Source organism: Desmodus rotundus, chromosome 8 (genome assembly GCF_022682495.2).
Source record: "Desmodus rotundus isolate HL8 chromosome 8, HLdesRot8A.1, whole genome shotgun sequence".
In the NCBI taxonomy this organism is placed as follows: Eukaryota; Metazoa; Chordata; class Mammalia; order Chiroptera; family Phyllostomidae; genus Desmodus; species Desmodus rotundus.
In genome coordinates this window covers 95,414,752-95,440,632 of record NC_071394.1, presented here as the reverse complement: position 1 = coordinate 95,440,632, position 25,881 = coordinate 95,414,752, and the positions used below count along the sequence as shown (strand labels likewise).

At 45.9% G+C, this 25,881-nt stretch overlaps 1 protein-coding gene across 10 annotated transcripts in view; it reads left to right on the top strand.

Annotated features, from left to right (window-relative positions):
- ATP2B2 (ATPase plasma membrane Ca2+ transporting 2) overlaps positions 1 to 25,881 on the top strand; it is a 459,739-nt gene that overhangs the window by 53,001 nt on the left and 380,857 nt on the right. For 6 of the 10 annotated variants that reach the window (XM_053929676.2, XM_053929675.2, XM_053929674.2 and 3 more), the window contains exon 1: positions 20,475 to 20,694. The exons of 1 other annotated variant lie outside the window; for it this stretch is intronic. The gene's annotated coding sequence lies outside the window, so the exon portion shown is untranslated. Of the gene's footprint in view, positions 1 to 20,465; positions 20,695 to 25,881 lie in introns of those variants that run through there. 3 more of the 10 variants (XM_053929680.2, XM_053929678.2, XM_053929679.2) reach the window with 3 other exon arrangements.

Below are 25,881 nucleotides of genomic sequence, written 5' to 3'. Positions count from 1 at the left end.
TTCTTTTTTCTTCTTTGTTGTTCTGATTGGTTGTTTTTTGCTTCCTTATGTTCCAAATCATTGATTTGATTCTTGGCTTCATCTACTCTACAGTCATTTCCATGTAAATTGTTCATTTCTTTTTTTTTTAAAGATTTTATTTTTATTTATTTTTAGAGAGAGGGGAAGGGAGGGACAACGAGAAGGAGAGAAACATCAATGTGTGGTTGTCTGCCATGTTTCCCCTACTGGGGACCTGGCTCGCAACTAAGGCATGTGCCCTGACTGGGAATCGAACCGGCGACACTTTGGTTCACAGCCCACGCTCAATCCACTGAGCTACACCAGCCAGGGCTGTAAATTGTTCTTTATTTCAATTAGTGTATCCTTCCTTTCTGACTGGATCTTTTTTATGCTGCTGAGGTCCTCACTAAGTTCCTTGAGCATCCTTATAACCAGTGTTTTGAACTATGCATCTGATAGATTGCTTATTTCCATTTTTCTTGGCTCTTTTTCTGGAGTTTTGATCTGTTCTTTCATTTGAGCTGTGTTTCTTTGTTACCTCGCTTTGGCAGCCTCCCTGTGTTTGTTTCTATGTATTAGGTAGAGCTGCTTTGACTCCGTGTCTTGTTAGTGTGGCCTAATGTCGTAGGTGTCCTGTAGGGTCCAGTGGCACAGCCTCCCCTACCACCTAAGCTGAGTACTCGAGTTGCACCCTTAGTGTGGGTAGAGTATGCCCTCCTCTTGTAGTTGAGCCTTGGTTACTATTGGCAGATCAGTGGGAAGGAGTTACCCAGGTCAGTCAACTGCAAAAACTGGCTGTCACCACTGACCACCAACTTCCACCCTCTGTGAAGTATCAGCTGTTAAGCAGCAGGGTGGTAGTGCCCCAATGTGGTGTGTAGTTATCCACTGGGTGTGCAGGCTCTGGGGTTTCCCAGGTGGTTCAGGCCAAGGTGAGCTCCCACCTGTGTTCTGCCTTGGGGCCACCCTGCATGAGCTATAAAGCAGTCTGAGATGGCTGCTACTTGTGCTGGGCTTGGTGATTCCCAGGGGAAGCCAAGCTGTGAATCTAGGCTGGCTGCTGCTATGCCAGGCCTGAGGCCACTTAGCTGTTGCTTGTTTGATAGGATTTAAGAAGTTGTGCAGCATGAGCCGAGACCAGCCATTCATATGGAAGAGTCACAGTTAACAGTTTGGGTGGGTCTGTAAGTTGGGTGGAACAGAATCTTGAGGAATCTCCAGGGTGGGGCAAACAGTCTTAGCTGGGTTGATGGAGTGTCAGATATAGCATCATGGGGGGAGGGCTCAGAAAAGGGACAATAGCCTCTGTCTGCCTTTCTGTCTAGGAGAAAGCTGTCCCCCAGCTCCCACTTGTTGCCAGATACTTCACTTCCTACCTGTAGTTCACTGATGCCTTTCAAGCTGCTACCCCAGTGCTGGAGCTCAGAGGGAGTGAATCTGAGTGAGTCCGTATGTGGGTTCTTTAAGGCAACTGCTTGGGACTCCAGAAGTTTCTTCTACCAACTCAACCCCCACTGATTTTTTCAGCCAGAAGTTATAAGGACTTATCTTCCTGGCACTGGAACACTGGACCAGGGGACCTGGGTAGGGCTGGTACTTCTTGCTCCTGAGATATCCCTCCCTAATTTTTATCTTCCACATATGGGTATAGAATCAGCCTTTTCCGTGTCTCTGCCAGTCTGGATGGTTGTGGTTTCTTTAATTCTGTAGTTGTCAGACTTCTATTCCACTTGATTTCTGATGGTTCTGAGTGATGGTTGCTTGATGTTTTAGTTATAATTTTGATGTGGTTGTGGAAGGAGGCAAGCTGTATTTACCTATGCCGCCTCTTGATCAGAAGTTAAAACAATTTGCTTTTATACAAGGCTTTTCCTCTTCCTTTGCTGGAACTGAGGTTGGCATGATGTTCAGCTCTTTCAGCTCATTCATTCCCCATAGATATACACATCATCTTCAGTCAAGTGCTTTCTCTAGCAACTCTCTAGTCTGCTTGACCCTCCATCCTCTAGGCCATACCACCTGGCTGAGTGTCCCAGCTTCTCACTGTATCGCCTCCTGCCTACCACCTACACTCTCATCCCTTTCAATCTAGCTCTCTGCAGTGCAGCCAGAGGGTCTTCCCATGACACAACTGGAACAAGCACATCCCTCCTTCCAAACTCTAGTTGCCCATCTTCTGCCCACTGGCTGCTTTCCCTAGGGCCCCTGCATTTGGCCCCAAACCATCTTTCAGTCTGTCTCCACCATTCTTTCCAAAGCACAGCCCCCAGGGGTTTCACAGCTCTCCTGGAGGAAGTTGGGAATAGCAGGGTAGGATGAGGCCATTTCACTGTGGGCCCATGTTCCCGTTAGTTTATGGTGCATGGCTCCATGGTGTGGAGAAGGGCAGATAGACTGATCCCCAAATACATGTATTGTGCATAAACAACCCTGCTGTATGTGCAGGAAATGTCACAATGTCATACCTGACCCATAGGTGAGTCAGTGGGGGCATGCTCAGGGGTACCTTTGTTGAACCCTTTTGTGGCCAAACTGAAGACAATAGGAACATAGATCTGCAAGAAGAGAAGCCAAGGGGGCACTAGCCCCATTTGTCATGGCTGCTCCACTGACCAGCTGTGTGGCTGTGTGAGTCTCTCAGCTTCTCTGAACCTCAGTGCCCTCATCTGCACATGGAACTGGTGTGACTCAACCCCAGGGAGTTGCTGGGAGGATTGTCAAGATAACAGGTGTGAAGATGGGTTGTATACTCTGAATGCTTTGTGCATACCGGGTACTTTTATCAGCATTACCAAGAAGAGCTGGCTCCCATCCAGAATCCACTATCTCCAAATCCTTTCACTTTAGCTGCTCCCGATAATGGCCTGCCTGGTAAGGCTGGCTGTCTTTCCCATTTTGAATCTGAGGCAAACATCCATCTGGGGTGTGCTGTGCAAGAATAGATGAGTGGACACCCAGTTACCCTCCAAACTGGATCTTGGTCTTTAAATGATTAATGTATTTAGGCTGCAAATAGTAACTTATGTCCCAGTGCCTCCAGGATGCTTTGGAAAAAATATGGCTCCCTCAACACTTTGGAACATGAGGCGAGGTGTGGCTATGGTCCTGTTTGCTACATTTAGAGGTGGGCATTCCTTCATGTAAACAGGATGCTGCAGTGGTGGTGGGCAGGACTGGTCTTCTCTTTTCAGGTGAGTGTGAGGTTTTGTTTCCTTCTTGATAAACTGGAAAGAAGCCTGAGTTAGGGATTAAAAGATGTGGGCTTGGGTCTTGACATTCTCTTCAACTGGTTGTATGATTTCTCTGAGTGTTGGTTTCCCACTTGTAAAATGAAGACATCAATCTCACCATACAAAAGTTCTTTGGGATCCAAGAGGCAAGCACCAGGCAGGCACAGAGCTTCTGGGTTTGTTTGTAGACTCTGTGCCTTGAATAAAAATTGTGTGGCACATGTATATGCTCTAGGATCACCTATTAGGGCAAAATAGGATGTCTGTTAGCTCCAAATTCATCCTTGTCTCTGATCCCAGGGTAGCTGACGTTAGGCATGTGGGTCTCAGAGATGCTGCCTTTTTTCTCTTCATCTGTTGGTTCCTGGGACAGGACTGGCACATAGTAGACTGTCATAAAAATGGTCATTGGATGGATGAGAGCACCACTGCAGTGATGAAAACTAGATCGTTCACCCAGTCCCACAAGGGAAATGCGCTGGATGAAAACATCTCAAATAGACTTGCATCTTGCCTGTTGGTGATCACTGCTTGTAATCCCCCTGAGGACAGGGACAGTGGTGTGGAGTTACATTTTATTAATTTAATTGAGATGCCAACTTTTGAGATGCCAACTTTGAGCCTGCTTCACCTGAGTTTCACCCACTGAAACATCCATGATAGTGAGTAATGCCTGAAACACCTTCAGATGAGAACAATCGGCCGTGCAGACAAATAGAAGTACATGAGCCTTGACCACCTCTTGGGCAGCAGTTGTCACCTTGAAACCTTGGAACAGCCAGATCCTTGTGTACACACTTCCCTTTTGTTTCTCCTTCTAGTCTGGCTTGCTGGTTTCACAATTTCATGGACCTAAACCATCACAACAGATAGGATTTTTCCAGGGAAAGTTTTTGTGACTCATTCACCCACTGAACTATACATGATCCTGCTGTACATGATTTGACCACTGCTGTATCCTAGGCATCTGATGCAAAGCTTGGCAGATAGGTAGATAGATGAAAAAATATATATACACACATATATGCTCAGTGTATGTTTGTCACTTGATTTACTTGGTATTAATTAATGGAACAGACAAACCTCTGGAATCTCATTGGCTTAGTATTAAAAAGGTGTATTTCTTGCTTATGCAAATTCTCTTCTCCATCTGGTGACTCAGGGACCTGCTCGTTCTGTCATCTGCACTTGTGGCTGCATAAGTCTCTGTGACACAGAGGGAAGAGAAGGAGGAGGTGGGTCAGTTCTTACCTGTGTCATCCCCTTGGCCCACAATCCATCAGCCATAGCTAATCAGGCAGCCCCAAGTCAATGGCAAGGGATGCTGGCAAATGCAGGGGAGCACTGGACTATTTGGTGCACCCTAACTACTGTACCATGGAGCCAAGGCTTGACCAAGAGATGGCCCTTGATAATCGTCCCCTGGCTTACTGAGCAGCAGTGTGTGCCAGGAAATGCATGAGGGGCTTTCCCCCCTTTTTCCTCATGCTCTCCTCCCAACATTGCAGGGAGGCAGAAATTACTAACTCCACTTAACAGATGAGGAACCTGAGGCTAAGTGTAGTCAACCACTTGTCCAAGTTCACATAGATACCAAGTAACAAAACCAGCACTCAAACACAGGTTTGTTTTTTTAAATCCAACCCCAATGCCTTCTCCACTGTGGTCCATGTGTCCTATGGATACAAATAGTCAGGGGTTTAAAGACAAAGAAGAGGTGGGACCCAAGAATATGTGGAAACATGGGTAGTGAGAAAAGGATGTAAAGGGTCAGATGCACCCTGGCAGTGGCCAGAGGAATACATGTGCTACCACCTTTATGTGGTATTGTTCAGGAAGAAAGCACTGAACTGGGAAAAACAGGTACTTTTACAATGAGAGGTGAAGACAGGAGATGCTTATAAATGTGACTCAGTTAATTGACTGCCTCTCACAGAAGTCCCATGGACACTCAGGAGAGTCATTTAGATTTTGCCTCTTCTTTGATAAATAAGGACTGCCTCTCCATGCTTTCAGGTCATCTTGAAATGAATATTTCCTACACCCCACAGAAAATTCATTATTCAGAGTTCTTTTTTCCCCTGTCAACTTATTTTTTGGTCTATTTGAATCCCAGAGAGGGTAATAAATATATACAGTAGGAAGCAAAACAAAAAAGATAAAAGAAATAGTCTCAGTGTTCAACAAACTACCTTTAACAAGTGGATTCAGTATTAACAAGTCTTCATCTGCTCTTAGCAAACCTTTAAGAGGCTCTATTCTGAATACAATGACTACAATTTGGAAAAGTGGAGTGATAGCGTTGGGGAAGGGATGATTCATTTTTAACTAGGAGAGCCCTATAGTTTTGATCAAATCTTCTGATATGGGTCTAGACTTTGCCAACAACTACCCACCCAGGGCTGTTTGAAAACCTGGGAAACAGCTTCATTAGTCAGCTCTGCTGAGTGACTTAAGGAAGACCATTTAGTCACTGGGCAGCACTGACCATGAGAATGTTCATTTTTCTATTGATTCCACATCTGCCTTCCTGGCCCGAGCACCTAAGTGCTCTAGTTCTGTCCCATTCGTCTTTCCTGGGACAAACTACAGGGGCACTTGTTTTATCAAATTTCTCACAGGCATGAAAAGTAGGTCACTGATTTGTTTCACAGAACCTGCAGTCTTGAACGTCAAGACTTTTCAGGTTGTGTTATATCAGATCATAGGTGGCAGCCACTCCTGGGGAGGTGCAGAAACCTGCAGGACATAACTTTGTTCCTGGGGCCACAGATGTGGTCTGCACATTCTTGAGTGTTGGTTGCAGGGAGGGGCAACTGCAGAAGCTCTTACAGAAATGCATGTCTGTCACTCTGATCATGTCGCAGCTGCTTATGCACACCCACAGCTGCCTGTTACCTTATGAGATTCAACCACCCTCATATGGCTTCTGAAGTCTGTGGATTTCTGCCCTCTACTGAAGCAGAATGCCACTTCATCTTCCATTATACAAGCTTCCCGGATTCATACTCCAGAACCTCCATGTCCATGCACTATGCTGCTTCCCACCTCACTGCCTTTGCTCTTGCTGTACCTGCTGTCAGGCATGCCCTTCCTCCCACTCCCATTCACACCCACATGTGCATATATGTACACACACACACATCTCTGGGTAACTCCTACTTGCCACGTAAGACTTAACTCCAGCTTGCTGCCTCCCAGAAGCCTCTCTAGCTGTGCCTGGACTAAAGTAAGAGTACTTTGTCAGTCCTGCCTTGTTTCTGTCTCACGCAGGCCAGTGAGCTCTATCTGGGGAATATCTCATTCCTCAGTGTCTCCTTCCACCCAGCAGGGGGCCTGGTCCCACAAGATGTTCAGCAAACAGGTGAATGATTCAGCGAAAGCTAGGGGCCCTTTGTGCCTATGGAAAAGGCTTCCAATGTCCCACATGTTAGCTCATATCTCAAATTTTTTTCATGCAAGTTGATAGAAACACAGGATTTGGTCCTGGCAATTCTCACGTTGAGGAAGTGTTGCTGCATGCATTCCAAAGTCTGAAGGAAGATGCCCCTATTAGGCAGAAAGGCCAAGAGGAAACCCAAGAGGACAGAGGTCATCACAATTTGTTCTCTTCTGATTTACTTTTCTTGAAAGGATATAATAGCATTAAGGAAGAAAAATCAAGACAAAACACAAAACTGTTTTCATTATCTATTTTTTTTTCTCCTCCACATTTATACATAATTTTAGGTAGTCATAATCAGGTTATCAGTAAACCTTGCATTTCTCCTCCTAATGAGGTTTTCCCCAGGGCCTAGACTCTGGCTCAGTCCTGGGTGGACACAGGAGTGAGGGACTCTGTTCCTGTGCTTGGGCTCTGGCCCCATTCCAGACCCCTTCCCAACTCCTTCTCCTGCCTCCACCCCCCCCCCCACACACATACACACACACATACACAACATCCCCACTATCCTGCCATAGGAACCAAAAGGAGAGGGACTTGGCCTTTATGGATCATACTTAGTGTTTTACAGAGAAGAGTCCCTTTCCTGCTCACAGCAGCTTTGCAAGGTAAGCACGATTTCCCCTTTCCTACTGAAGTGGAAACTGAGGCTCAGAATGGAGGCAGGCTTTTTGACTCTGAGGCCTGGGATCTTGGCTACTTCCAAATCAGCCTATCCCATGTTTCTGCTCCAGCTACCTGCCTGATACCCTGGTTCTCACCCAGGAAACACAGGGCAGACGAGAATGGCTGATGCATAGCCCCATTAGGATCCAGTTCTTTGGCTCAGGGGTGAATGAAGATGGGCCCTATACTTAATGGATGTATTTTCTGAGAGCCAGGAGAAAGTCTTGGCTGAGAGCACAGTCAGGACAGTTATGCAGCTTACAGGCTATTCTCAACCTCTCTGTGCCTCTGTTTTCTCATCTGTGAAATGGAATCTACCTCATAAGGCTGTTGTGAAGAATAAATGAGCTGATAAAAGCAAACCACTTAAAACAGTGTGGCACATAACAAATAGTATATAATTGACTTTGTTGTTACTGTTGTTGTTGTTGTTGTTACTATCATCATTGTCTCTGACTGTGACATCACTTCCGGGGCAGAATACGCTCACCTCTGCCCTGTTGGCCTCTCCACTAAATTTTGGGGAGGGTTGAGGCCTCATAAGTCATGGGGTTTCCTGATAGATAACATTTACTGTAGTCCTACTACATGCCAAGTTTTTCATTTCCGTTATCTCTACTCCTAACAACTAAAAACAGGTATTACTACCCCCAGTTTTCAGATGAGAAAATGGATGTTCAAGCTCCCACAGCTGGTCAGAGGTACAGCCAGATATCGAACTGGGGCAGTTTGGTACCAGAGTCCCAGCTGTCTCTTTTGCCACCATTTTTCACTGACAGATTGGTGCTCACATTGGTTTTTCCTCCTTGAGGTTCTTTCTGTTGAAGTTTAGTTCTCACTTTGATGGCATGCCATGCTCTGCAGCAAAGAAGAGTGGCTTTGGGGGAATCCTGTGGACTGGATTTTCCAGATCATCACTGCTATTGGCCAGGAGAAGCTGGGAAGACCAGGACTCTGCCCCCAACTGGATCTCATGTCCTCAGCCGAGCACAGCATACCTCTCCATGTCTCTGGAAAATCTCTTGGGGAGGATGGATGTAAGAAGCTTCCTCCATTCCTCCTTTTGCCTTCATTCATCACCAAATATTGTTTTTGAGCCCTACTATGTGCCAGGCCCTGTGATTAGTGAAGTATAAAATGCAAAGGCCCTGAGCTGGGAGAGAGTTTGGTATGCTGGAGACAGAGAGGAGGCCAGCATGAGTGGTAGTAGGTGAAGCTGGGAAAGTGGGAGAAGATGAGCCTGGAGAGGTGGGCAGTGGCTGTGCCTTCGTGGCCTCCTCTGCTCTGTGAGGAACTGAAGTTATATTCTATATGTAGATGCCCTTGGTTGTTCCAAGACTGTGATACCCAGTGTGAGCTTATTAGTGGCCCCACCCATACCTACTCCACCCACCCCAGCAACCTTCCATTCAAGTTCTCCCTGTGCCCTTAACTATTCCAGCTAGAACTGCAGAGTCATTCTCAACACTTTCCTCACCTTGATCATTCATGATCTCATTTACTTCCCCTTCATGAAGTTTCCCCAATACATTCCTTCCTATCCAGCCCTGGGCCCCTGCTTTCGGTCAAGGTCCCTCCTCTCTGTATGACCTTGCTATAGCCATTCTCTGCCAACTGTCCCCATCCTTCACAAACTCCCTCAAACTAAAATCAAGCTGTGTCACTCCCCACCTGCAAAACCTTCCAATGCTCCTCAGGGTCTGTGCTGTGCTGTCCAATACTGTAGCCACTAACCATAGGTGGTTATTTAGATCTAAGTTAATTAAAACTAAATAAAATTTAAAATATACTTTCTTAGTCACGTGAGCCACATTTCAAGTGCTCAGTAGCCACAGTGGCTGCCCTATTGAGCAGCACAGGTAGAGAATAGTTCCCTCATCACTGAAAGTCCTGTTGGATAGTGCTAGATCTTATGAGATAAAATCCAAACTTGTTAGCCTGGTATTTAAGGCCTTAAACAATCTGGCTCCATCTGGCTTGTTCTGGTTCATTTCCCACCAGCCCTTCCCTTGCACACTCAGCTCCAGCTACATCATACTACTCTACAATTCCAGATCATACCTGTGTTAGTTGTCTCATGTACCCTTCTAGAGCTTATGCAAACACATGCAAATATGTATGATGTGTGTGAACATGTCTTTGCGTGTGAGTACATATGCGTATATGCATATCTGTGTGTGTGTATTCTCTTGCCATTCCCCTTTCTTATACAAAAGTTAGAGTACTAAGGCTTCTTTTGGGGATGATGAAAATGTTATCAAGTTAGATGATGATGATGGTTGCAAACTCTGTAAATATACAAAAAGCCATTGAATTGTCACAGATGAACCTTATGGTAGGTAAATTTATATCAATAAATCCATTTTTTTTAAAAAGGTAGAATGCTACATATACTGATATAGACTGTTTTGCATCTTGCTTTTTTTCATTTCACAATATAGCCTGGAGCTCTTTCCCAATCACTGTACACAGAGCTTCACCATTCTTTATACAGCTGCAGAGTATTCCATTGTGTAAATGTTCCATTGTGATTTATCATGGCTCTAGCTGATAGACATTTGGGGTCATTCCAGCCTTTTGCTATTCTGGACAATGTTACAGAAATAATGTTCCATGTGTAGGCTGGTGTATCTGTAGAACAAGTTTCTACAGGCCGGATTGCTGGGTCACAGAGTAGCTGCATTTGTTATTTTGACAATTATTTCAAATCTCCCTTCATAGAGTTATACTGATTTGCACTCCCACTAGCAATACATGTACCTGTTCCTCAAGGTTCACCAACAGATTTTTGAATGGATTATCAATGCCCTTTTAAATCACTTTTCTCTTATGAGTGAGACTAAACAACTTTTTCATATGCTTAAGAGCTTTTTGGATTTAATTTTGGGGCAACTACCTATTCATGTCCTTTGCCCATGTTTATCATGTTGCTGTTGCTGGTCTTTTCCATCTTGATTTCTAGAAGCTCTTTTATTGCAGCAATTACCCTTGTCTGTAATATAAGACACTATAAGACACCCCTTTCCCAAGTTGTTATTTACCTCTTTTGATTTTGCTTATGTTTTTGTTTTCCCACATAGAAATTTAAAATATCTTTTTTAATCTTGGTAAATGCACCAATTTTATCTTTTAGGCTTTTGGATTTTGAAAAAAGACCTTACCCACTCCAAGTTCTTAAAAGAATTTGCTCAAGCTTTATTTTGATATTTTATGGGTTCATGTTTTTGCTATTAAATTAGAATTTTGATCCACTTAATCCATTTAGTGTATAGAGTGGTATATGGATCCAAACATATCTTTTTCCAAAGGACCACTCATTCATCTCAACATTATTTATTAATAAGAACATTTGTTCTTCACTGATTTGAGATATTGCCTTTATCATGTACCAGCCTCCTGTATAGATTTGGGCCTATTTATAGAACTTTCTAATCTGTTCCATTGGTAACTCTGTTTCTTCATGTACCAAACTGGTTTAATGTTTGAGGTTATATGCTATAAATATGATTTAAAGTCACCTCCTCCATATACTTTCCAAGATATCCTTAAACAAATAAAACCTCCCTCACCTCTGCTGTTAACACACAATATGTCTCTGACCCCCAACAGACTGCAGGCTCCTTAAAAACAGGGCCTTGCCCTCTATGACTGTGAACCCAAAGTGTTTGGGGGTGGGGCGTGGCAGGCCCATTCATCCCTCTCGTAACAGTGATAGCCTTAAAGAATACAGGGCTATTCTTTCAGGGCTACAGATTCCCAGATGTCACATTTCCCCTTGTTTGAAAATGAAGACACAACTCTCTGCCTCCAGCCTTCTGGCATTACTCCTAGAGTCCCCCCAGATCTCTCAGGACCCAGCTGGTGGCCCTACAGTGAACTTGGGCATTTTCAGGACTGAGTGCACCATTTTAGACCCTGGATGCTCAAGGGCCCCCAGGAACTGACCTCCCCTCTCCTCTCTTGGACATCAAGCCCCATTGACCCTACCATTTCATGACCATAGGAAGGTTCCCTCCCTTTGTGAAGAAAGTAGAGGTGGAGTCCCATTATTCTTTCTTCTGTCAACAAGACAACAAGGACACTTTGCCCTGCTTTTGGTGTATCCTCTGCCCTGAAGACTCTGCAATGGAAAAAAACCCACTTTTTTCTGTTGACCTAGAGATATTTTTGCAAGTCTGGGCCAGTTCCTGGCTATCAGCTCTTTTAAAACATGAGGTGACTTTAAGGACTGACCAGCATTTAAAAACACTTCTGCAGCCTATCCTCATACCAGCCCCTGTGCCAGGTGCCAGGGAGCACCAAGATATCTTCAATCTGTCCTTAGCTTCATTTTCAGTAGGGAACCTTCTGATGGACACAGAGTAAAAACAATATAGCCTTAAATATGATGGGGTGTGCATTGGCTGGCCTTTCTGGGTTCCTGATGCAGAGGGTAACACAGTGTGTCTTATTTGAAGCTAAGGTAGACCTTGAGCCTATATAAACATGGGTAAAATCCTCTCATTTTACCCATGACATCACTGAGCCTCAGGGAAGTGACAACACTCCAGATCCCTAGGAAGCCAGACACAGGGCTGAGAATTGGGGCATGGTTCTCTGGCCTTCCACCAACCTCACTGTCTGCTCCCTACCCTCCTCACTCCTGTGAGGCTTATATCAGCCTCACTCCTGTGGCCAGTCACCATAAGCCTTCCAAACATCTCCTAATTTCCTATACTTCTCACGCCTCTATGGCTACGTGGGGGATCCAAGCCAGCACCATCTCATCTGCATCATCTGTGTATCCTCATTGCTTCTCCTCTGGGCCTCAGGGAAGCCAATGAGATCTTTACAAAATGCTGTTCTGATCAGGTCACCTTCTTGCTTAGTAACTCTCTATGGCTCCCTATTACTTTTTTCTAATTACTTAAACTCTTTATCTTGAAATAATTGTAAATTATCATGCAATTGCTGTAAATAGTAGAGAGACTCCAAATACCTTTTGAAACCCAGTTTCCTCAAATAGAAGCATCTTCAATAACTGTTCCCTGTTGCTTTTAAGATAAAGATAGGGATTATTATTTTAGTTTGGCACTGGAGTCAGAGAGATACGGATTCAAATGCTGGCTTCCCCACTGACCAGGTGACTTTGGCAAGTTATTTTGCCTCTCTGAGCCTCAGATTCCTTGAATATAAAATGTATAGTAAAGGTACTCAACTCAAAGAGTTGCTGGAGGCTTAAAGAGATAATACTTACAAAGTGCTTAAAACAGAGACTGACATCTTGATTGGCACTTAATACATGATAGAATGGCCTGGAATGGTCTGGCCCCTGTCTACTTCTTCCTACCTTCAAGCACCACCCCCGCCCCCTTGCTCTCTCTGCTGTAGCCACACTTCTTTCTGATTATTTCTCTTGTCCTGCTCCCCCCACCACATGACCCCAGGACCTTTACTCATGCTCTTCCCTCTTTCCTGAATATTTTTCACCTCTGCACATTATGAACTCTACTTTAATCTTCAGTCCAAGCATTTCTTCATCAGAGAAGCTTTTGTGACTGCACAAACCTACTTGCATTCCTTTTCTCATAGTGCTCCTAATCTTCCCCTACAAGTACTTATTTCGGAATGCAAATATATGACAATGTTTATTTTTATTTGTTGTTTTTTTCCTCCACCACACTACGAGTACAAAAAAGTCAAGGTATTTGTTTTGCTCATCAAAGTATCCCCAGCACTTAGCAGAGGGTGTGGCATTGAAGAGGGACAAATATGCATTTCACAACTGAATCAATGACCAAATGGCAGGGGTAGATAGGGAGAGAAGGTGACGATGAAGACAATGGTGAAGTTTTTATTAGCAAATACTTATTAAATGTTTATTGTGTGCCTTGCAATATGCTCAACACTTTGTGTGAATTATCTCATTTAATTACTAACAATTAAAATAATTTCAGTTATTCTCTATCCAGCTTCATTATTTTCCTTGGTTTTTGTCACTACCTGATATCACATGTTTGTTGAGTATCTGATTTCCTCCCTAAGATGAACTTCAAGAGCTCAGAAATTTAGTCTTTGTTCCCTTCTCTGTCAGTAGAGCCTAGAACAGTACCTGGAACACAGTAGGTGCTTAATGATTATTTGTGGAATGAATGAATGATCACAAGAAGTGTTTGAGGTAGTTACAGTCATTACCCCTCCCTCATTTTAAACATGAGGTGATTGATGCTTGGAGAAATTAAGTACCTGGTGCAGGTAAAGGCCAGTGCCAGGTCTTCAACCTGAGCCCTCTGACTGCAGAGTGCATATGTTTAACTGTGACACACTCCTGGTTTGTGTTCTCCCAAAATGGACCCTGAGACCAGGATTCAAGCTCAAGTAGTTCCTTTTGGAAGGTGATTCCAAGAAATACCAGTAGGGGAAAAGGAGGTGAGGCAGGGAAGGGAAGGAGGCCAGCAAACGTGTGTCATCAGTTTACCACTGTGACAACTGGAGGAGCTGACTCCTGAGAGGTCATCTGGGAACTGGTGTAGACCAGCAGGCTCAGAATTCTCCTGCCTGAGGGGTGAGGGAGCTATAGAACTTACAAACTATCCGTTGCTTGTTGAGGGCTGCCCCCAAGGTATTAACTCTCTAGGTCTGGCTTGCCTCTGATGGAGGCTCCCAAGTCAGACAGAAATTCTCAGGCAAATTGTGGCATGTTTTTGCCATGGGCAAGTAGTGGGGCACTAGCCAGAACTTTTTTCAAATGCCATTCAGAATCTCACCATCAAAAGGTTGCTATATTTTCTCCCAAGATGACATTTAAAGACCACATATTTATAGGCAAAAAGCCCTTCCTCCTCCCTCCCCCAGCTCTGCCATTCTCCTCACCCACATCCTCTTCCTCTCACTTGTTGGGGTCCTAACATACTTCAAGGTCTGGTTTGAAACATAGCCTCATCCCTTCCTGGGTCCAGGCTAGAGGAAGCCTCAGAGATTACTTGGTGCCTCTTCTGACTCAGTGAAGGGGTTCAGCCTAGCTCTATGGCAAGGCCATCCCTGTGGGGCTGCAGTCTGATCTCTGGGTGGCCTTATTTACCCTTCCTAGACTCACAGAATACATCATAGCCCATAGGTGTGGCCTGAAAAACCTCCTCCCCCTCCCCCCACATTCTCCCCCATTCCTGACATGACAGAGTTTCCAGCCTCCAATTGCACTAGCTTTTCCAGCAGCCAACCCTGGCATATATTACACCCATGGTCAATTTGAATTCACAGCATTCTCCATCAAACACCTGGCTTCCAAGTCAGAGGGAGATCCCCCATCTGGACTTGAAGGATTGCATCCGCAGAACCAAAGTACAGAACAGACTCTCTGTCCATGATGCATTTCATTTTGATGAACACAGTCCACGGAGGAAATCAGTCTTGTCCGTCTTTGCCATGTTGGTTGATGTTCAGCCCAAGGGTTATTCTCTTTCATGGAGAAGTAGAGTTGAACACATTTCCCTTATTTCTATCTTTCCTCTTATTTTAAGGAGGGGCTCTGTGCCTGCCTAGTCTTATTACAGGACCCGGCTAAAATCGCCCACTTTTGCTTTCCTTACCATTAGGGTCTGGTGCAAAACTGAGCTTGTGTGGACATATCCCCTTCCTGACTCCTTTCCCATCCCACCAGGCCTTCTTGAGGAAGAGGATTTATACACACTTATCTTTGAATCCTGCACACTGTGCAAGTGCAAGGGCCTGGCTCACCATAGCTACACACATATCAAATAAATGAATGGATGAATTCTCAACGTGGGACCCAAGATTTTTATGATCATCTTCCTTCCCACCTCTCACCTCACATCACACTCCACACACTGGCACTCCATCCATCAGATCCCTCTCCTCCCCTCCTCATCCCCCATCTCTGTTGTCTCTCCTTGATGTGCTCTTGCTCCTGCTCCCTCCTCTTCTTAGAGTCCTCCTGGGGATGGAGAAGAGGCAGCTGGCCTGGCTCTTCCTCTCTAGTTCAGCATCTTAGGTGATCCATGCCTTCATTTGCTCAGCTACAAAATGAGGGTAAGAAAATGATCTGAGATCTGGTTCCCCAGAAGCAGAGCCTGAAACAGGCATTCTGGTGCATGGAATTTAATCGAAGAAGTGCTCTCTGGAGAAATCTGTAGGGGAAAGTGGGAGAAGAAACTCAAAATTGTGGTTTCCAGAGAAGTCCACCCTCAGCCTGATCTTAGGGGGGTGCTGGAGGGTGAATTGTTCAGTAGAGGTTATTGCCACCTATAGGTTTGCATCAGCCAAGGACAATATCTGAAGGAGAGGACAGGTGAGAGAAGCCATACCCACAGAACTAGGAGCTGGGTGTACCTGCCAGGTAGAGGGCAGGGTGGAGCATCAATAGCATCTGCTAACAAATACCTGCCTTATATTGCTGGGGTTCCCAACCACTGGGCCTCAGACTGGTACCAGTCTGGGCCTGTTAGGAACCCGTGCTGCACAGCAGGAGGTGAGCTTGAATATAAAGCACTTGAATCATCCTGAAACCATCAGCTCCCCACCCCAGTACATGGAAAAACTATCTTCCACAAAACTGGTCCCTCCCTGGTGCCAAAAAGATTGGGGGCTGCTGTCTGTTGGGTTGGCTAAAATGTTTGCTTTTTTCCATAAGATGGCTCTAGTAGCACTTAGTTGTCTTTAACTTTATTTGAAACAATTTTGTTAGATTATATTGTGACAGCTGTCATATCAGCATGCATTTTTTTAAAAACTTGTAAAAATTGGTGAATTTTAATATTGAAGATGGGAGAAAATACACAACACTTTCAACACATTATGCTTTATTATTTAAAGAAAGGTAAGAATGCAACTGAAATGCCAAAAAAGATTTGTGCAGTGTATGGAGAAGGTGCTGTGACTGATCAAACATGTCCAAGTGGTTTTGGAAGTTTCATGGGGCAGATTTCTCGCTGAATGATGCTCCATGGTTGGGTAGACCAGATGAAATTGATGGCAATCAAATCAAGATATTAATTGAGAACAATCAATGTTACACCATGTCAGGAGATAGCCGACATACTCAGTGTCCAAATCAATAAAGTTATCAGTGAAAATGAGTCTTTTACATTTTACATAAAAAACTAAACAGACTTTTTGGCCAACCCAATAGAATTGTTGGGAGGATGAAATCAGAATATTTAAAATACTAGTAATAGTCATCAACACTTAATAGAGTTTAGCTCTTATTCCTGTCATTGGTACTCTTGCTTCATAACCCAGCTAAATTTCCACCTTTGAAGTCTTCCTCACTTGCTGTCTAGAGAATTGTCTCTCATGCTGCCTCAGAATTTGGTGTTTTTCCTTCTCATTTAAGTTTTAAGACTGCACAAGTTACACATGGGAGCATTGTTATTCTGTAGGAGTCTAACAGGGCCTGAAATATACAGGGTAGACTGTTCTCTCTGCCCACATCCTCCCCAGAGGAAATCCTTGTGAAATCTCCACTGGTGGTTCTTCGTGCCTCAAGTGTGTCAGCCTGCCTTGTATTGGGAGAGTTGGGTTTTCCTGGCTGCACGTAGAGTCCTTTAGTGGGAGGCATCTGTCTTGTTCTTTCCTTTATCCCCTGCTCAGCTCAAAGTCAGCCCAACTTTCTAGTTCATTGGATGGGAGTGGGTGGAGTGGGTGTCAAATACACATTTCCAACCTCCTCCCCTTAAAGATTCCAACTCTAGAGACATGAGTCAGCCCTAAGAATCTCTTTACAGATTCTGCTAACAAGTTCTCCAGGTGTGTGAGGTAAAAGTATAGCTTAGGGAATGTTGTTTTCAAGGTGACTTCTATCTGATGAATGTCTCGCTCATTGATTTATTTCCATGTCTCCTCCTTTTTGCTTAGTAGGATGATCATTTTGAGTGCATGCGTTTAATGACTTTGTGACTAAAATAGTAAGACATGGTCATTGTGAGGAATTGGAAAGTAAAGCCAGCTTTAATCCCATTCTATCAAAAATACTTTTGAGGGACTTTCATGGGCCCTGAGATGACACCATCATTCCCAGTTTTGCTGTTGGCTATTTCTGGCCCCTGCCTCTCTTAAGAGGCCAGCAGGGATCCATGTTTCTTTCTCTTTTTATGAACTCAGAGTTGACATGCTCACTAGCTTGCCAAGCACCAGTTTCTTCCCTATCTCTTCTTCCTCCTCCCCAAGAGGGAAGAGACAATTTCCCTCATAATTTGCTGCCAGTTCCATCTTTTAAGAAGTTTTCAAGTTTCAAGAGTCTGTCAGGGCCCTATTTTTAGTGGAGTGGGACCTTCCCTGGGTGTCCAGGTTGTTGCAGCTCCCTCACTCCCACATGCGGTTCTGTGTGGTCAGTACAGTCTCCTGTGTCCTCATTCCACGCACCCATCACCTCACATAACCTTGGCCACATCTGAATAATTCCTCACCCTTCCCCACCCATTATCAGATGAGGAAACCAAGGCTCGTGGTGGAGAAGTAGCTTGTCTAAGTTCCCATATGTAGTAGTAGGCCTTCCCTCTGGTTCTGATCCCAACGCCTCAGCTGCACTGAGGTGCTACTTCCACTCATTCCCATCTTATCAGCTGCATTGAGGCGCTACTTCATTCCCATGACCCTTTGTGCCTCTGAGGTGGCCATGACTACATTCTGCTAGAGAGAGAAAGGGGAGTGTGTGTCTGTGTGTAAATAGATAACATTGATTGTCCTCCTGCTAACCCAGAGGTCATAAGCTTCCAGCCTGCTGGCCAGATATCTACCACAGCTATATTATGTTTGGTCCTCTCAGAGTTCTAAATTTTTTAAAAATTAGTTGATGACATTTGAAGATCAGGAGTATTTCCATAAAATTCCAGATGTCTAGCTTCACTTGAAAAAAGAAAGAAAGAAAGAAAACTGGCAGTCTAGGCTTGTATCCCTGCTTGGCCAGTTAAGTGGAACTGAATAGTGGCTATAACAGGTCATACTCATATGCCATAGTCCTCACCACTCCTTATCATATCCCCAAACTGAGCCAATGTCAGCTGCTATTTGTTACCTCACATACATGGTTGCTTTTTCTTATTTGTAGATCCAGGGGAGAGGGCTATCTATCAGTCAGACCAGCTCACCTCATTCGGTATTACCAGGTCCTTCGAAGCGTTTGAGTTTGCCATCTCTACCAGATCATTCTTGCAAATTTTAGAGCTTTAGCACAGAGTAGGTGCTAAAAAATAACTAGAGCTACCATTTGTTGGGTGCTTATCCTCAAGGAAGCTATGGAATTTGTCACCCTTTTAATAGATGAACTAACAGGCTCAGAGAGCTCAAGGGCATTTCCAAGGTTACACAGTTGATGTGTTTTGTCACTAGGACTTTTGTGGTGTCACTCACTTTTGCAGAGTCACCTCACGTTTTGCATGAATAGCTATTCATGCCCATTCCTTTTGCCTTTTCAACTTGTCTGCTGGTGTCTGAAGGTTTCATAAAGAGATAGTAACCAAAGCTGAGCCTTGGCACTACAACTGGGCAGAGACTGATTGAGAGAGGGAGAAAGGCATTTTCATCCAAGGAACAGAAGAGAGACACAGATATAATATAGTGTTAAATGTGTATTCAGGAGGGACAATGTGAACCAAGGTGGGAAAGGAGTAGAAAGGGCACTTGGGGTCAGAGCATAAAAGGCCTTGAATGGCAGCCCAAAACAATGAGACTTCTGAGGGCACTGGGGAGCTATAAAAGGTTTTAGAGCAGGAGTGGACATGATCCATGTCTGGCTTCATGAAAGCTAGTGTGGCAGTAGGACAAGGCAGAGAGGATACCACTGTGAGAATCCAAAGAGAGGTGTTAAGGGCCTGAAGGAGAGCCCTTCAACAGAGGGCAGAGGGCAGTTTCCAGGGGACTGTGGGTGAGAGGAGGCATCAATGAGGTCTTGGTGATTGGGGTGCCTGGAGCTGGCCATCTGGAGGCACTGCAGTATTTATTAGCTGGGATGGGGAAGTTGGGAGGAAATGTGGATTGGTGGGGCATCTATGGAGAGATGTCCTCTGGGCAGCCCAGAGAGAGGACAGGGCCACAGCAGGAGTTGCAGAGGTGCCTGCCAAGCCAGGTGTGGAGCAGTGAGAATGGAGTGCTCTGAGCCAAGAGCCTGGAGTTACTTCTTCTCACACCTGTTGGATTTCCTTCTGGTCACTGGCCTCCTAGACTCCCCTTCTTCCTTCTATGTATAAGGCCCCAAGAGTGAATATCCTCTGCCCCGTTCCAGGGCTGCAGAGCACAGGCCATGATGAATTTTGGCTTCATGAATGGTGGCAAGATCCCAGCCATTCCCAGGAAGCAGGTGTTCCAGACATCCAAAGCCCAGCATTTCCCCAGTCTCCTCTTTCACCAAACCAAGGCCTGGGGAGGGGGGACTTAGCGGTGGTCAGCCCCTCTCTTCCCTCCACCCACCTGAGGGTGGGGGAGCATCTTCTTCTCTCTTCCTGCCAGCAGAGCAGTGCATTTGGCTTTTTATAATGCCAATAAATAAATAAAGCAGGCATGATTAATTGATGGTATGGAGCAGACCAAGGCGCTGGGAGTCAGATGGCCTGGCTTCCTGGTGGAGCAAGGCTTTTCAGCGACCTGGGGCCTGCGCCAAGGAGAGGGGAAACCTGCTTTGGGAAAGTGCTTCTAGTGCCTCTGGGGTTTCTTACCTTTCTTCTCAGGCTGGGACTCTGTCCTGGGCTCCTCCAGGCCCTAGGCCGCACCAGGTTGGAGGCTGGGGGCCAACAGGTGGCCCTGCCCTACCCTCATCTTTTCTCAGAGTCTGAGTCCACCAAAGCTAGGTCTCCCTGTATGCGAGCTCCACACCTCAATTCACCCCACACTGTGTGACCCTAACCACAAAGGTCCCAGTAGTGTGCGGGAAGGCTTGGTGGTTTGGGGCACCGTGAACTGGGCGTGGGGGTGGGGGGGCTCCAAGGGCCGGGTTGCTGGTGGGGTGGAGTGGGATAAGGGGTCAGGTTCTGATGGAGTACCTGCAGAAGACGCCCAGGAAGGCCAGAGACCCCTCTCGGGGCAGCCCAGCACACGGCGCGCGCGATGGAGGGAGCGGGCTGGACTGCGCTCTCTGGTCCCGCGGGGCGCTCTTCGTGCGGAGTTTGGGGAGGGCCGAGGGGGAGCGCGCCGGGAGGAGGGAGTGAGGAGGAGGGAGCGGGTAGGGGAGGGAAGCGGGCGGAGCGCAGTGCAGCGGTGGCGGAGGCGGCAGCGAGGGAGGGAGGCAGGCGGGTGGCGGAGGGGCCGCGGGGCGAAGCGAGAGCTGGCCGCCGCGGCAGAGGAGCCGCAGCGGGGCCGGGCCAGGCGCGCACCAGTAGCGGCGATAGCGGCAGCGGCAGCATCTCGCTCACGGAGCCGGCGCAGGTGAGGCAAGGGCGCCGGTACAGGGCTCTGGGCCTCCTCCTCTCTTCCTCGGCTTCCTGTCCATAGGTGCCCAGCCGCAGGGATCCCTGCCGGGCCAGAGCCCAAGCCCAAGTCGGAGCACGTCCTGGGTCCCCACGCCCCGCGCAGGCAGGAGCCTTGTCAGCAGTGACCTTGAGCGGGCAGCAGGCGGCGGGCGGCGCGGGCCGGGGTGGGCGCAGGCGACCCGGCGCCTGCGGACGCAGGGAGGGGGCGCTCAGCGCGCCTGCGGTGCTCAAACTTTCTGGGTTCCGAGCAACCCCGGCACTGGGGGGCGTCCAGGGCGCTAGAAGCCCCACCACCCCCAATTTTCTCCTTCCCATCTGGCTCTGACTTCTCTGCCCGACCCCCCCACACCAGTGTTGGGGCTCCCCTTTACCCACGACCCGATTTCTACAGGTCAGGAGCATGACCAGAGCTGTGGATTGTTACCCTGGGCTGGGGGTTTCTCATCTCCCCAAAGGTGGTTTCTTCCCTAAGAGATTAAGTGTGCCTTGGAGGACCCTCTACCAGGTGCTTTCCGCATCTGCAGCTTCTCCTTTTCTTTGAGCCCTTCATCCTGCCCAACAGCCCTCTCCAAGCACGATGGGGAAGGGAGGTGGGGGAAGGGGAGGGCCGGGGGAGTCCCCGATCTGGTGACACACGAACTTTGAAGCCCCACACTTAACAGGGCTCTCAGATCTGTAGCTTGAGTTTTTCAGTCCAGCAGCAAAAGCTCCTTGAGAAAGTGGGCTCAGACAGGTACCTCGCCCCAGGCCCTCAAGTTGGATTGACATGTTCCTGTACATCTGGACTCATCCAGGGCCTGGTAACCCTGAAGCCCTGCGGTCTCAGGAGGAAGGGATGTGTTGGTCTTGGGGTGTGTCCTGGTCTCCTAGAACCTTAGCCTTGGAAAAGGGAAGTGAGTCCCAGAGAGAGTGAGCCAGATTCAAGGTCGCACAGCCTGCCCCAGAGGAGCTAGAACTGGGCTTTCTTATAATGGATTGGGAGGGATGGAGAGGATTTGTGTTTCCTACCCTGGGGGATTTGGCTCTGGGGACACTCTGTCTCTTACTATTGCTGTGACCTCTGACAAGTCATTTCCCCTCTCTGACTCACTTTCTCCATATGTAAAATGGGGGTAGCTACTCAAAGGGCTGTTCTGATGGCTGAGTTAATGCTCTTTAAGTTTTTACCATCATGCCTATGCATGGTCTGTGTCAAAAACATTTTGGCTACAACATGTGAAATTTCTTTTCTGAGCCTGGAAGGGAAAAAAAAAAAACCTTCCCCATCGTTTTCCTTCTGCTTCTGGCACCTAGATTTATGTGGGCTCACCTCTGTTGCTCTGCGGGCTGCTGGTGGCAGGCAGTGCCTGCTGGATCCCTTGAGCATGTACTCTATATGGAATGTTGGGTGGAAGCAAGGGTTCTAGCACACTCAGAAGCCTGCTGCCGCGCCGGTCAGGCTAACCTAGGCTGTGGCTTCCTGCTGCTTCCACAGGGAAACCAATCCCTAATTTCTATCTAAGAAATGGAGACAGGGTTGTGTTATAGCCCCAGGAAAAGACCCCTTCTCCAAGCAGTGTCATGGGAGGAACATCATCCTCACCTCTTCTATCTGACCCACTCTTCTCTCTGCCATTGTGATATATTGTTTCTTCCCCTAGAGGCACTACTGGCAATAGCAGAGGTGGTGGTAGTGGTGGTGGTGGAGCACTCATTCATTCATTCATTCACTCACTCACCAAGCCTTGATTCATGCCTTCTCTGAGTCAAGAGGTGCTTAGAAATACCGAGAGATTGGCCATATCTGACAGTTGCGAAGCTTCCACCAGGTGCCAGACATTTGCTAGGCACTGGAGACACTTTCATTCATTTGACAAATTTTTATTAAGTACTTAATATGTACTAAGCACTGTTTAATGTGCTGGGGACACTGGTAAATAAAATAGATCTCTTCCCAACTGTCTAGGGTGGTCATATAATTTGTCATCCAAACTGAAGCACTTATGGGAATGGGAAAGGACTTTACTAAAGCTAGCATCAGGACCACAAGTATAAACCAGGACCACTCAATGTGTGGATGTCCTGTGACCTCATGTTTCTACACCATTGTTCAGGGGAAAACTGTTAATGTGTTTTTAGCTTACTTTTTGTCAAGCTCTGTGCTAAGCACTTTCAGGTTATCATCTGATTGAATTCTTACAGTGTCGTGAAGCTGGTTTACCATCTGTGTGCAGCTGGTTAGTGGAGCTGGGGCCACTTCGCTGCTTAACTACTGGGCTGCGCTGTCTCACCAGAGATGGGTGAGACCCAGGGCCCAAGGGCACTCTATTTCTGTCTCAAAGAGGCACACAGAAAACTGTTAAGCAGGAACACAAATGGTGTAGTAGACGTGCCATGGGGGCAGACGGAGGCACAGATTCTGCCTGGAAGAATCAGAGACAACTTCCTGGAGTAGGGACCTTTGATCTGGACCTCGAGACATGAGTGAGGATTTTGATAGACTGTTCAGGTTAAAAGGAGGGCATTTTAGGCCCAGGTTACTAAGGTTTGGAGGTGTGGGGTATGTGGACTGTTTGGGGATACCACCTCAAAATAGGTCAGGGCCTAGTTTTGGCCAGACACAAGTTAGGTCTGAAACAGTAGGAGCCAGCAAAGATTTCAGTCCAGGGGTGGTATGTATGCTGTGGCACTCAATGAGTTCAGCGTTTCTCAAGTATGCTCTGAATATGGAACTGTTTTGTGGTCTAGGAGCAGAGAGAATTTGTTGTACTGGATTTCCCTGTGACAAGATTTTCTATTGCCTGAGCTATACCATGGATTGCCTGCAAGGTCAGGAAAATCATTTTGTTATATAGAGTAACTGCAGAAGAATTTTAGCAGCATCTCTAGCAGCAAAAATGTTTCACCAGGCAAAGTGATTGCCAACAAGAGAAATATTAACGTACTTAAGTGAGAGTGTTTTTAGAGCATCATTTGCAAATAAGGAATATGTTCATTATAAATTAAATCTTTTCATTAAATCACATCCAAAAAACTCCAACTTCATCCCCTTTCTTCCTCTTCATGCCATCTCTGTCACCATATAAATCTGGAAGTAATAAAAATTATTTTTTTTAGTAATTTCTTATTTCTCAGACTTTTCATTAATTTAGACTGGCCTCCTTTCTTCCCTCCCCAATGAGATGGAATTACTAAAACTTTATGATGTATAAAAACTTGAATCCATTAATAGAGAACCAAATAAAGAGAGTCAACTATTGGGACTTGGGGATTGGAAAATAAGGCTAGAAAGACCTGAGAAGCAGGAGAAAACTTGGGCAGGAGCCTTTATTGTAGTTTCTTCAGGAAGGATTGGGAAAGGTGGGTTTGCGGGTTTAGCATTGGCCGGTTTGAATAATTTCAGTGGCTCCGGAACAGAGTATTTGTCCCTAGTTGTCTGGACCTGGCACTGGGTGGTTAGGGCAGGATAACAGTGGCCAGAGTGTAAGAGCCCCATAAAGGAAGTAGTGAGTAGTATGGAAGTATGCTCTCCCTGCTCCTTCCCACCTGTCCTCACCCCAGCAAGTCTTAGGACTTTAGAGCTAAGATACTCCTTCAGGAGTGTCTGGGCCAACTCCTTGATTTCACAGAAAAAGTGAAAAGATTGGCCCAGAGAGGGAAAGCAACTTTTCCAAGGTCACACAGCATTTTAAAGGGACTGAACTAGAATTTGTTTCTCCTGCTACTTACTCAAACCACTACTTGGTTATTATTTCCTTTTTTTTTTTTTTTAAGAGCAGAGTTATAACTAAGCCAGATCCACCAGGCTGTGAACATGTGAGGGCCTGAGTTCTTGTCTCATTTAATGTCATCTGCAGTGAGACTGGAAATAGTAGATGCTCAGTACATGATTCTATCTGTTTCCTAGGACTGCTGCAAATTACCACAAATTGAGAAGCTTAGAACAACAGAAATTTATTCTCTCACAGTTCTGGAAGCTAGTAATCTGAAATCAAGGTGTCAGTAGGGCCATACTCCCACTAAACCCTGTAGGGAAGAATCCTTTTTTACTTCTTCCTAGACTCTCATAGTTGCCAGAAGTCTTTGCTGTTTCTTAGCTTGTAGCCACATTGCTCCCATTACTGCTTCTGTGTCCTCTCTGTGTGTCTCCCTTTACTTCCAAATCTTTCTCTCCTTATAAGGACACCAGTCATATTGGAATAGGGCTCATCCTAATCAAGTATGACCTCATTCTGATTACGTCTGCGAAGACCCTATTTCCAAATAAGGCCACATTCACAGGTACTAGGGGACTCCCACATGTCTTTTGGGGGAGGACACAATTCAATGTACAACAAGAATGAACCAAAGAGTGAGTGAGTGTTATGATTTCAGGTAAGAATGAGCTCCTCTTACTCCAAAGTTAATGCTAATTCTGAAAAACCAAAAGTTCTTTAGAAGGAGAAAACAACAACAGCAACAATTATTCAATCCACATACAGAGAGAAAACAGTTCAAATTTCTCTACAGCATCTCCCGTATGAGCCAGCCTGCTTGGCTTATAGTCCTGGCACCATCATTTTCTAATTGTATCTGTGTGATGTAGGGTAGGTGGCTTCAGCTCTCTCTGTCTGTTTCTTCTTGTGTACAAGATACTGATGGTTCCTACCACATGGGAACTTTTGTGAGGAATGACAGAAATTAAGACAAAGTTCTTAGAACAGTGGCTGGCACACAGTAGGCACTTTCTAGATGTCAGCATTTATTGCTACCATCATCATCATGTAACTTACAGAGTACTTTTCATATATCTTTGTATCTTTCAATCTTTACAGCAAGCCTATGATGTGGCTCAATAAATATCAGCTTCTAGCCCACTGGTAAGAAGATGTTGCTATTGGATACTTTCTGGTTTCATGGGCTGGGAGGTTGGGGAACAGTGACATGTTAGGACCTAGTAGAGATGAACATGAGGGGAAGTAAGCAGTACCCCAAAATGGAAAATGGCTTCAGCATCCGTTGCCCAGGTGTCACTGTGCACTCTGGAAGGTCAGACTGATTGGGTCTTTTTTTAACTTTGTATCCTCAGGCCCTGGTGAATAGTAGGTGTTTAATAAATATGTGCTGGATGAATGAGTTTCTTATAAAACACATATAGCCATTGCCCCCACCCCAACAACAACAA